This window comes from Lycium barbarum, chromosome 12 (genome assembly GCF_019175385.1).
Source record: "Lycium barbarum isolate Lr01 chromosome 12, ASM1917538v2, whole genome shotgun sequence".
NCBI lineage: Eukaryota > Viridiplantae > Streptophyta > Magnoliopsida > Solanales > Solanaceae > Lycium > Lycium barbarum.
The window spans coordinates 632474-645309 of record NC_083348.1 but is presented as its reverse complement, the minus strand read 5'-3'; the positions used below and the strand labels follow the sequence as shown (position 1 = coordinate 645309).

Below are 12836 nucleotides of genomic sequence, written 5' to 3'. Positions count from 1 at the left end.
CAGGGGGAGCGAAGTAGCTACCACCATAAAAGATCAAATCCAGGATCTTCTCACCAAAGACCCTTCGGCACAGTACTTGGTCGACCTAGCAGGTCAAGGGAAAACTCTCCAGTTCTACATGGAGGACGGGTTCTTGAAGGCAAAAGGAAACCGTCTTTATGTTCCTAAAGGAGGAGATTTGCGGAGAACTCTCCTAATGGAATGTCACGATACTCTATGGGCAGGCCACCCAGGAGAAGAGCGTACCATGGCACTGCTACGCCGTGCATATTATTGGCCCCAGATGGCAGATGATGTCGCTCAGTATGTGAAGACTTGCCTAGTATGCCAGAAAGACAAGTCCGATCGCTTGACACAAGCGGGCCTGTTGGAGCCATTACCTGTCCCAAAGAGGCCTTGGGAAAGCGTCTCATTGGATTTCATCACCGGCTTGCCCAAGGTTGGAGATCTCACGACTATCTTGTTCGTGGTTGATCGGTTTTCCAAATATGCTACTTTCATTGCAGCACCCAAGTATATATCAGCAGAGGAGACAGCTCGACTCTTCTTCACCCATGTTGTCAAATATTGGGGTCTGCCCAAGGATATTGTTAGCGATCGTGACTCTCGCTTCACTAGCAACTTTTGGACCCAGCTCTTTAAGTGCTTGGGGTCTAAATTGAGTCACAGCTCGAGTTTTCACCCACAATCCGATGGCCAGACGGAGCGGTTCAATGGCATGTTGGAGGAATACTTGCGGCACTTTGTTACCGGCTCGCAGAAGAATTGGGTGAAGCTATTGGATGCGGCCCAACTGTGTTTCAACTCACAAAAGAGCTCTAGCACAAACAGGAGCGCTTTTGAAATTGTTACCGGGCAGCAACCGCTACTCCCACACACTGTGAATGCCCCAAACATGGCCAAATCTCCACGAGCAGCTAGCTTCTCGAAAGAATGGAAGCAGAATTTAGAGATAGTGCGGAGCTATCTAGTGAAGGCACAAAAGCGGATGAAGAGGCATGCAGATCAAAATCGCCGCTTTGTGGAATATCAGGTTGGGGACAAGGTGATGGTGAAGATCCCAAAGAGATACCTATTTGCAGGGGTCCATGACCCCCGCCTGTTGCAAAAATACATTGGCCCTCTGTCCATTGAGAGGCGCATTGGGAAGGTAGCATACCGGGTGGATACCCCAGCTTGGTGGAAGATTCATCCTGTGTTCCATGTCAGTCTTCTAAAGCCTTTTCGAGAAGACAAAGAAGATCCTTCACGCAGCCAGCTCACAATACCCAGTATCCGAGGCCCACAAGCAACGGGAAAAAAGATAGTAGAAGCCATCCTCAACGATCGAGTCATACATGCCTCAAGAAAAGATCACCAAGAGTTCCTGGTGAAATGGTTGGGATGTGATGCCGAAGAGAATACATGGGAGAGAGGCACCAGCCTCAAAGCCTACAAGCACCTGATCGATGACTATCTTGCAAACAAGGCGCCGAGGACGTCGCCAACTCAGGTGGGGGAGAATGTCATGGGCGGCTTTCCAGCCATGCCCCATGACCCCTTGGGCGCGCCCCATGGCGCCATGGCAAGCCTCTCAGCGCCTAGCGCCATGGACGGCCCCGTGGTCTCGGACGCCCCAAGTGACAAGGTTGCTTCTGCCTATGTCGCCCCATCAATTTCCCTCGCGCGCGCCCCTGTGCTGGCCGTGCCCCAACGCGTGCCCAGCGCCCAATGTCAGTGCAGCCCAGCTACAGTGCCAGCGCCCAGCACCTAGCGCCCGCGCCCCAGTGCGCGCGCGCACCGTGCCCTGCGCGCATGACAGTGCCCCGACCGAGGGTGCATATGGACCTGCTCTAGTTAGGTCTCTTTTGTTGTAATTATAGAGTAGTTTACTTTATGTAATTTTGGTTGTGTTTCTCTAGCAAAACCATGTCTAGCTCTATGACTTGGGTTTTTATTTTTAAAGCATTATCAGGGGGGATCAAACAATCAAAACTTTCAAGCAAGCAATCAATTCTCTGTACTGGTGTCTCTCCCCCTCGACACCGCTTGCTCTCATTGTAATCAATTTTCATTAATGCAAACAAGCTCTCTTTCTTTCTCATTCTCAATTCACTTTTCTGTTCTCTCAATTGTTCCTGACATTGGTTTTCCCGCACGGCACTGACAGTCTCGTCTAGCGTGCGGAGGGGACCCCGGTTGGCGGATAGCAACTTTGGAATCTTCGGTTGCTTAGCCTTACGTCGCCCTTCCAAGAAGTCTCAGGAAGGCGCCGCGTAACAGGATGGACGCCATCGATATATTTGGCCAACATTTGGGCAAGGTGGAGGGCACTCTTAGCGTTCTTGAGGGGCATACTCTTGAAGAGATTGAAAGCATCCAAAATGACTTGGAAGGGCACATGCAGGCTGAGATTGAGGTAAAGCAAACCATTACTGCCTTAGAGTGCAAACTCATGGCGGCGCTGAGTACTATCGATGCCATGAAGGCAAAGATAGTGGCACTCGAAAAGGAGGTCAATGTTGGTGTGACTGAGGTAGCCAACAATGTTGTCGTGATGAGGGAGGCTAAGATCGAGGCTCCTAAGCCATCAGTGTTCAAAGGAGTTCGTGATGCACAAGAGGTGGAGAACTTTCTTTGGCACTTGGAGAACTATTTCAAGCATGGCAAAGTAAGGGACGATGAGGCCAAGATCAATACCGCTGTGTTGTACTTAACAGAGACTGTCTTGCTATGGTGGAGAAGAAAGGTCGCTGATACTGACAGAGGTCTATGCACAATCAACACGTGGGATCAGTTCAAGAATGAGTTCAAGCGACAGTTCTACCCAAATAATGTCTTGTACAAGGCAAGGCGCAAACTTAGAGAGTTGAAGCAGGCAGGGAGCATCCGCGACTATGTCAAGGAGTTCACCACCCTTATTCTTCAAATTCCCAACCTTACTAGCGATGACTTGTTGTTTCACTTTATAGACGGGTTGCAAAATTGGGTTAAGCAAGAGTTGCAATGCCGTCAAGTCGCAGACATAGACCAAGCCATAGTGGAGGCCGAGTCTTTGATGGACTTCAGGCATGACAAGCACGGCAAAGGCCAAGGCAATGAGTCAAGGGGTAGCGATGCCAAAGATGGGGGAGATCGTGGCGAGAGCAAGGAGTCGCAACAACAATACTCCAAGACTCAAAATGCAAATAAGTTCGACAGCAAGAAGTCAGGTGGTCGTCAGGGCTATGCTGAAAAGAAGGCGCAGAACGAGAAGAAGGGATGCTACTTATGCGGAGGGCCGCACAGCTTCAAAAATTGCCCTGACCTGAAGAGCATTAGCGCTATGGTACATGCAAGTCACGAGCAGACGCAAACACATAGTACGATAATCGCATAGTTGGGGACGATTAGACTATGTGGCGCTATCGCGAAACAAGATAGTCAAACCAACGATAATAAAAACCAGTACGTGGATCTCACCATCAATAACAAGCCCGTTCGTGCATTGGTGGACACTGGAGCGACTCATAATTTTGTGACCGAGGCCGCAGCAAAGAGACTAGAGTTGAAGCTCACTCCAACTAACGCCCTCGTCAAGACCGTGAATGCTAAGCTAGAAAATGCTCGTGGTGTAGCTAATGGCGTTAGTGTCAAATTGGGCGATTGGAAAGGTATGACAAATTTTACCGCCACTACTATGGATATTTTTGACATTGTTTTGGGGCAAGAATTCTTTACACATTGCCACGCGATGATCGATCCCTACCTCCAACTTCTCTTGGTCATGGATCAAGAAGGCGCTTGCATGGTACCTACAGTGACTATGTCGCATGGACAGGGCCATGCACAACTTTCAGCTATGCAGCTTGTCAAGGGGCTCAAGAAAGAAGAACCAACATTTATGGCAACCATTACAAGTTTGAAGGAAGATAATGGTACCCAAGAGACACCGTCGCCTTGGATAGATAATTTGCTCGAAGAAAATAAAGATGGTATTTCCGAAGAGCTACCTAAGAGCTTGCATAAGAGCTTGCCTCTTAGGCGTGAGCTGGATCACAAGATTGAGTTGGAGCATAAACCGAGAAAGGGTCAAGTCATGCATCGATTACTATCACCGCCTCACACGATAGGGAGATTGAAGCTATCATTAACTACTAGGCCAGGCGGAAACAAGGGCAAAAAGGCACTGCCATGTTCCTCATATATTGGAAGGGGAAATCACTGGAGGAGGCCGCATGGGGGCGGTATGAAGACTTGTGGCAATTTAAAGACAAGATTCAAGAGTTTACACAGCAGCAGTGCGCCGCGGTCGTCGCACCCTCAGGTGGGGGAGAGTGTGAGGACCCACCATGTCATCATGCCACATAGGTGCCACTTGGCACATATATTTGCCATGTGGAATGATTACATAAGAGGAAGAGTAGATATTATAGGAAGATTCTAGAGATATGGGGAGGTTTCCCTTGGAAGACCCTAGAATTTCATGGATTTGCATAGAAAGTCCTTGGAATACTCTAGTTGTGTAGAGATTTCTAGAATAGGGGCTTATTAGTAAATATGTAGGGACTTGTATAATTATTATTATTTACATATTAGTCCCTAGGTGAGTAGTATAAATAGGAGGGTAATTCATTTGAAAAAACCATCAAGCAAAAATCAATCAACTCTTCTATAATAAAAAGCTTCCTTCTAGCAAATTTCTCTTGTCTTATTCACCTACTATTCCCTTAGTGATCTTAAGTGTAGTAATCTAGGCTGACTTGGCATAGCAAGATCGTGAGCAAGTTGTGCAAGAACGTAAGCGAGTTGTCAAGTGCCGCACGTGCGCTTAGTTGAAGACTAAGGACGTGACTCTATTCTTGATTTTACGTTGTATTGCTCAAGTTCAGAGTATCTCAACTTTGTGGTGGGTTCTCTCTTCTTCACTTTTTCAAAGTGCCATCTATCTATTTTGGTGAGTTTTTTTTTTTCCTTCAAATTTCTCAACTTCAATTTCCAGTTGTCCCTGCTTTAATTTGTACTACTCTGATGAGTTTTTCTCTGTTCTAGCCTTGATTTAATGCACTGGATTGTAGCTAGTGGTAATTTCTATGTTCTTTTGGATAGTTTCATATGACTGTATCCAATTTGCACACTGATGCACTAAGGGTGTTTAATAAAATACATAAATTAATTTATTTTTTCTTGCTTTCCCCTTTTTACAGGTTTTCTGCAGTTGAGTATAACTCAGCTCTTTTAGCATAGGCATGTCCAAAATCATTTAACAGATGAATCAAATAGGGAAATAAAATGCCTAAATTAACTTATTTTTCCCTTGCTTTCCTCTTTCTGCCGTTAGCATTATCTTGAAGCTCGAATTTTTGTTCATTCTTGATGTATTCCTTTCACCTGCGGGGTAATTTTCCAGTTTTGGGGATAAGCAAGGCGTAGTAACATGTACCTAGAGCAAAAACATTACAACTTCAGATAGGTTTATGGACAGTTAGATGGGATTGAAGTGCTTCTTCGGAGATTTTACTGTGATAGACGATCTGCAATTTACATCCTGGTGGTGTTAAAGTGTCTTCAGTGATCAGAATTGTTTTTGATATGGCGTTTTCCTCGGGTAAGTTTTGTAATTCCTATTCTTGGTCTCAATTATTGAAAAACATTAGCTTACATTCTTTTCCTATGCTTTGTTTATTCTAAGTTGATTATGTGAGTGAATTTTATTTTCTTGCAATTTCATGAAGGATGTCCTAAAAATACATCCCGGTGCACTAAGTAGCTCCCGCTATGCGCGGTGTCATTAAGATACTGTGTCCGGGATAAAATGATCTTCTCTAGGAAGTTTCTTTCAGTGGTATATTGTGCTATTACTGTGTAATTTTACTTAAGATTTGTTCTTTAATGAGTATGTTTTATGGTTAAAGCATGAGAAATTTCACTTTAGCGAAGTAAAATCATTAGTTCTATTGTTGTTCTCCAAACAGGCAGGATAACTAATTTAAGCTCTCTCACTGTTCAAGACATGTGGTTTTCTTTTTATTTTTGTTTTTCCCTTCCGAAAGCTTTTAATTGAATGTCAAAAATATCCTAATATGACTTTCAATTCTCCTTCTCCTTCCACGTCCTGCATTCACCTCTCACATTAAAACAGTAACATTAAACATAGATGCACCAGAAAACTTCAGGATTCCATGTAAACGTTTCTTATATTTGCCTTTGGCTCTTTATGCTCGCTTTGACGTGCAAGATATGTAATGCATTATTATATAGCCATTCGGAAAGATGCGTTTTCAATGGCCCGTGCTTGATGAATAAAAACGTGAGATATTAGTAGTTTTTTATATGATCGCGCTGAAATGAATCCTCAATTATCACCCATGAGTCTGTTATTTCATTATTTCTGAATTCTGAATTCGCATCCGGGACTGCTTTGGCAATCTAAAAAATGAAGATACCATGCTTTTGGAATTCGTAATTCTTTTTTTTTTTTTTTTGACCTTTTAGAGTGAGAATACCACTTTAAATCAATACTAATTAACACTTTCTTGCAGAGATTGCAGATTATATCTAATCAAAATAAATGTAATAAATAATCTAGGATTGTCAAGAAATTACCATTGATTCTGAGAATTCCGTTGAAATTCATATGAGCTACACTATTTTTGTTGTCGAGCACTTGACTTTTAGCTTGACTGCACTATACTGGATACAACAAATCAATTAAGTATGTGTGGGGAGGAAAGTAGGATCCAGCAGTGCCCAATTCATAAATTTTACCCTTTCCAAGGGCTACCAGAAAGACTAATGGGAATTTGGTGTAGTTTCTAACATATTTCTATTCCTTGCAACTTATTTTTGCCTAATCATGCTTTTCGCAGTTTTACAGGAAAATGATTTGAGTTGTAAGGAGAAGGTGCAAGTGTTGATCCTGTACAATATGCAAGAATTGCTACCCATTCAAGAGAACATATTGCAAGTCAGATACCCACAGGAGTTTTTGGAGTTATTGTAAAGCAAAAGCTGCTTGTTATTTTCTATCCAAATTATTTGATCTTCTTCACATGAGCTGAATATACTTAAGCTGCAGTGTAAGCATTGTTAATTGAACTCAATTTAAGTTCTTAATTTTGCCCCTTTCAACTTTGACTTATATTGAGGTCAACCGTTTCTAGAAGCTACCTTTGCATTCACTAATCTTCCACAGAGGAACCAAGCTCTGATTTAATTTTGCCTGCAATCACTCTCTCTTCTTTTTTCATTGAGCCTTTACAATTTCCTGAAGCTACAAAATCCAGAAACCCATAGCCTATTAAAGGAAAAAAGGTTGTCTTCTTGAGAAAGAACGCCACTCAGGCCCGTTCTGTTTCTTCTGATTTTGCATGCAATCGTTTGTACCTATGTTCTAGGACTCTGATTTGGTTGCTTCGACTGCTCTTTCTCGTGAGCTCCTTTAAAAAAAAATGTCCTCTCGATTGGGTTGTTGGAAAATGTCGGATATGGATGTATCTGTAGTTGAAGATTTATTTTCAAACTTCTAAATTTCTCAATTTCACATATTTTTTCTAGCTTTAGATAATATAATATTCATGTTATTGACTTGGCACAATAACATCATTATGCATCTAAGGTATTTCATTATATGACAACTGAAGTGTTTTTGGACTCTTCTTTTACAGGCCCTACAACAGAGCTCTCATCAGGAATCTAAGAGGTATATTTTTCACTTCTAATGGACGATATTGGTATGTGTATGTGCGACATTTATGGTCACATATTCTACTTGCTTGCATTTGTATTTTTATTGCACTATTCCTTTACATTAGATATATAAATTATTGAGTACTCTTGAAATCATTTTCTTGAGACTTTTTGATATGTTTAACCAAGCCATTGTAAGTGAATTATGTGTCTCTGGCTTCAAAATAGCACATTGTTGTTGTTGATTTCTGTGCCAATATGTGATTCATTTAGTTGGAACTTAACGATCACAATTTAACAGGTTTTTGGAAGTGAAAGTTGTTTGAGATGGGAAGAACAGTGCATTGCCTCGACTGTAAGAGGTAATTTAGGCACTCTTTTGTTTTAATGTTCTTGTCACGCCCCGAACCACGGCCTGGACGTAACACGGCACTTGGTGCCTGACTGCATGTGACCGAGCGAACCACATGGCCTGCTGAATCATCATGATACATAACATAAGCGGAATATAACGTGAATGCATGATGAGCCTTTATAAAACATGGTAAGTCATAATACTTAATAGAATACTTGTTTAAACATGAGTGAGCCAAATTGGCTATACGACTCCAAATGTCTGACATGACATAACTGACTTGTCTAGTCTATGAAACCTCTATCATGAGTCTGACTGGAAAACATACTTACTGGGACAAGGCCCCCAGCATACCTTTAGATGCAAAACTAAATAAAGAAATACAATGTCTAAACCCCGAATGAGATGGGGCTCACCAATAAGTTGGTACGTGCAAATCCTAATGAGCAGAGGCGTCGTCCTGTAAATCCGTACCTACATCGTGAAATGCAGGCCCCTGGGCAATAAAAGGGGACGTCAGCACATTGAATGTACTGGTATGTAAAGTAACCGAAAGAAACAACATGGGACATAGAATAACATGATAAGAACTGAAACTGAAAACCTGGACATGAACATGAGCATGTGTACATACGTATATATATAACATAAGTAAAAACATGATAAGTAGGGAGAGCATTTCATAAACCGACACATGATATCACCACGTGGATACGTGGAGTCTGGTACCTCGTCGGACCAGCAGAGCCCCTATACCTTGCCAGGGTATAAGGTGGTAACGTGCCTGATGGATTCATTCAGTGTAAAATTAAGGTATCGTCCTAACTGGGCGGAGCGATCCTTGTCCTATGGTGGCTACATAGTTTCAGGCTATCTGAGCCTTCTCGGTAATTCGTGCAACTCCCAAAACATGAACATAATATAGTTGGCTAAGAAGCCCATGACTTTCGTGAATTTACTTGTACTTGTCTTGTAATCATGATTTCACGAAATAACTTGTAAACATGGTTTCATGAAATAGCTTGTAAACATGTTCTTGATTTATGAGTAATACAATAGTTTATAATCATATATTTGTAATTGACTTGAAAACATGTTTGTAACTTGCAAAATAAAATCATACAGTTTCATATGAACATAATGAGAACACATGAGGAAGAATTCATGATTCATGGATTAAGCTAGGATTCCTACTATCCGTAATGGAAGATTAGGAATACAATAACGAACATAGATACAAAATTCATGTACATACATACATAATTACGGGCTACCAATATGTTGGGTTTTATGCCCTAGGATTTGAACTTCATAGATTTTACGAAACGGATCATGGGGAAAAACGTAGAGATTCCCACATGTGGGTGGAAGTTCTACATACCTTAACTTCCTGCTTTTGAGCGTATCACAATGTCCTCCAATCCCTTCAACTTTAATCTATAGCAATACAGGTCATAGGGATTCTATATTAGCAACAATATCCATGTTTTGTTCATCTAAGCATTTTATCAAACACTTGGTGGACATGAAGCTCCACAACCCTCATTAATGGTGTTTTCTTCACCAAATCCCCATGCTATTACTTCTAGCTAATTCTACAATCTCAATTAGATGTAATTAATATCATTCTTCATCACCCATATGAATACAACAATCTCAAGTCAACAATCCAACAACTCTAGCATAGTTCATATAATTCTCTTCATCAAACCCAATTATTATTCTCCCAAGAATTCATCAATTCACAACTATAAATGATTAGGGAGTAGAAACCTTACCTTTTATGAGTAGTCACCACGAAATCAACATCCCCAAGTTCGATTTTTAGCTTAGAATGACGGCAACAACTTGTACTACATTTTATCCTTCACGAGCCTCGGGATTCGGGGCCTTCAACTTGGTTGATTCTCTACTTTCTCTCTCTAACTCTCCCCTCTCTCTCTCTCTAAAATTTTAAAATGTGATGAAATGTGGCTGCGAGGGTTAACATTTCCTTTAAATACCAAGGGGAAATGGGTTTGACCCAACTTGAAATCGGGTTGGGACCTTTCTGTCTTAAAACGTCCATATATCCCTATCCCGATGTCACCTGTGAGCCCACGACCTATGGTTGGAAAGGTATTTCAATTATCTACAACTTTCGTTCTTTGAGTTTTCCCAAATTCCCAATTTATGATAGGGTTATGTCCTCTCGAAGTCAGGTGGCCCGAAACGTACTTACGGACCAAAATACGCTCCATGTTACGGTCCCGTAACACGAAGTACGGACCGTAACTTGGTACCGTACCTTGGTGCAAATTTCCAGTGAGGTTCTGGAAATTTTTGGTGTGTTACGGCTCACTGTTACGGCCCGTAACGTCACCGTAACGCAGCCAAAATTTTCAAGCGAACAGGCTTCAGTAAAAATGGGCATAACTCTTTGCACAGATGTCCGTTGGACCCCCATAATATACCGTTGGAAAGCTATTTCAAAGGGATACAACTTTCATCAAGGAAGTTTTCTCAAATTCCCAACGGATTTTCACGAAATTTGACTGGAAGGCAGACGTATCAAAAACTTAGCCGATTCTATAGGACTTCAAGTGTCTTACTATTAGCCATATTGAGACGATCATATCTCCTTGCTCCGATCTCTGATTGGCTTGGTCCTTATATCGTTAGAAAGGTATTTCTACATACTACAACTTCATTGAGGGTACTTTCCCAAATTCCAAACCGATCAAGGAGTTATCGCTGCCCGAAATAGATCTATCAACCATTTTCGCAAAACGTTCAAACCTTCAGTGTTTCCACTAGAACTCTAATGATATGAGCTTAAACTTAGTTTCAAGATGCGGGGTGTTACAGTTCTATGCTACGTTATAGTGTTAAATGATTGTTCTCTATATTTCATGTTATACGGTATAGATGTGTGTAGTTTAGCAATAGTTAAATGTTAAGATTATCAAATTTTGATTTTCATAAATAAACTCCCTAAAATGCTTGCGAAACACGTGCCTAACAATAAAAGCAAGAGATTGAACTACAAGAGTAGGCATTACACATTTCTTATCTTACTGTATGAGATCGACATATTAAAGGATAACTTATAGATGAAAACAATGTAAATGATTGAACTAATTGAATTTTATCAATATTGGGAGTTGTATGATTGTTGTCTAAAAAAATCAAGAAGAAAGCTTGTTTGGATATCTTGGGAAGTTAAAAGTGTAACAAATTTTTCTTCTAATGTGAACATTTTTCTTTTATGCTTGGTTAGGAACAAGGTCATGAGGATTGAAGATTTGTGATCATGTCCATATCCTTATTGCTTGGACTTTAAATATTCTACGTGAAAAAATATAAAGTTACGTCCAGGGGAAATACTTTAATGGTGTTAGTAAGGGCTGGTAATGAATGAAGTATAAATCCATTGCTCTCCACATGTAACATGTCAATCATGTTATAACGTAAATATCAAACTACATTCAACTTCCTATTAAGTCTTCTCATTTTTAATTTAACTGTTTGCAAGAGAATTATTTGAAAGGAGATAGAAGAAATTTAAATCGTAACCAGATTATTGCTGCATCAAGTGATCGAGTCAAAAGGAAAATACAAGCTTCGTGTAATATTCCTCCTTTTTATCTTTCAGGTAGGCAATTTTTCCTTTTTCCAATGTCTAAAGAACTCTATATTTTGCATTTGTCCCTTTTACTTTTGTTTTATGCTGTTTAGTAGTATTTGCAGTTTGTTTAAGTTCACAGTAATGTAGTTTATTTGCAGTTTGTTTAAGTTCACAGTAATGTAGTTTATGAGCAATAGTAGCTTGGTGAAAGACATTTAGTCCTTATAACTTTTTCCCTGTAAAAACATGAAATATAAGACCGTAACTCAAAGGCGGACTAGGATTTGAGAATAGTGGGGGTACTACTATTCTGTGGCTACAACATGTCGGGAAAAACATTTTGTCCGGTTACTGAAGTGGAGAATCGACTTCTAGCATTGGTAAATCAAACTTGAGTTGATTGTGGGGCAAGGGAAGATTAATTGTTACAGTGTTTCTCTTATCTTTAACAGGCTGGAGAGGTCTCTCATGCATGTTAGTTTTGCAGTTTTGGACCTAAAATGCACTTTTTCATTCTAATTTTGTGCAAATACTTTATAATATTGTGTAACACATCAAACTCTCTCTTTATTTAGCACCAAAGTCATTGTAATGATTAGGCAAGGTATCTTGCTTGGGTTCGTCCTGTAATTGGCAGGTTCTAATACCTTTCTCAAGGAGTCTATCTCATGGAAGATGAGATTATTTGCTTCCCTTGATGGCTGGTCAAGTAACAATAATGTTCTGAAGATGCCCGATAATTGGCTACTCTTTGGTCTAGAACCTTTCTAGTAGTGTTACCATAAATTTACTCTCTTTAAGAAGAGATGTGAAAACTGCTTTTGGTGGAAACACACTTAATTGATGGAAATATTGATTTTTTTACTCTCTTCAACAATGTTCTTCCTCATTTGGCGTTAGTTTTTTTTTTTTTTTTTTTTTTTATGTGACTGCGCGAAGTGTGAACAAATTTACCATAATCTATTTATATATAATAGGAGAGCCAAAAGCATGGTAGGATGACAAGTGTCATCACCACAAAAATCAGAATTTAAAAATACAAAATAAGAAGAAAAAAAAACTGTAAGGAGCCAATTTCAATTTAAAAATAAAAAATAAAATGCAAATTCACAAAGAGTACAAAAACTAACTGAGAAACCAACTACCCTATACGCACGATGTGTGTTGGTTCCATGTTAGATATCTACTATTCTTACAACTATTTTGTTTTCCAAACTACGGCCGCGG

At 40.4% G+C, this 12836-nt stretch overlaps 1 long non-coding RNA gene across 2 annotated transcripts; it reads left to right on the top strand.

Annotated features, from left to right (window-relative positions):
* The first annotated feature begins 4748 nt into the window (after positions 1–4748).
* Positions 4749–12475, top strand: LOC132623177 (uncharacterized). 2 transcript variants are annotated; one of them, XR_009576113.1, is made up of 6 exons: positions 4749–4915; positions 5369–5566; positions 7626–7660; positions 7949–8009; positions 11517–11636; positions 12247–12475. It is a non-coding gene; the product is annotated as an uncharacterized LOC132623177 (long non-coding RNA). The 2 variants fall into 2 exon arrangements; XR_009576114.1 differs by lacking the exon at positions 11517–11636 and having other exon boundaries at positions 4765–4915; positions 12247–12464.
* The last annotated feature ends 361 nt before the right edge of the window (positions 12476–12836 follow it).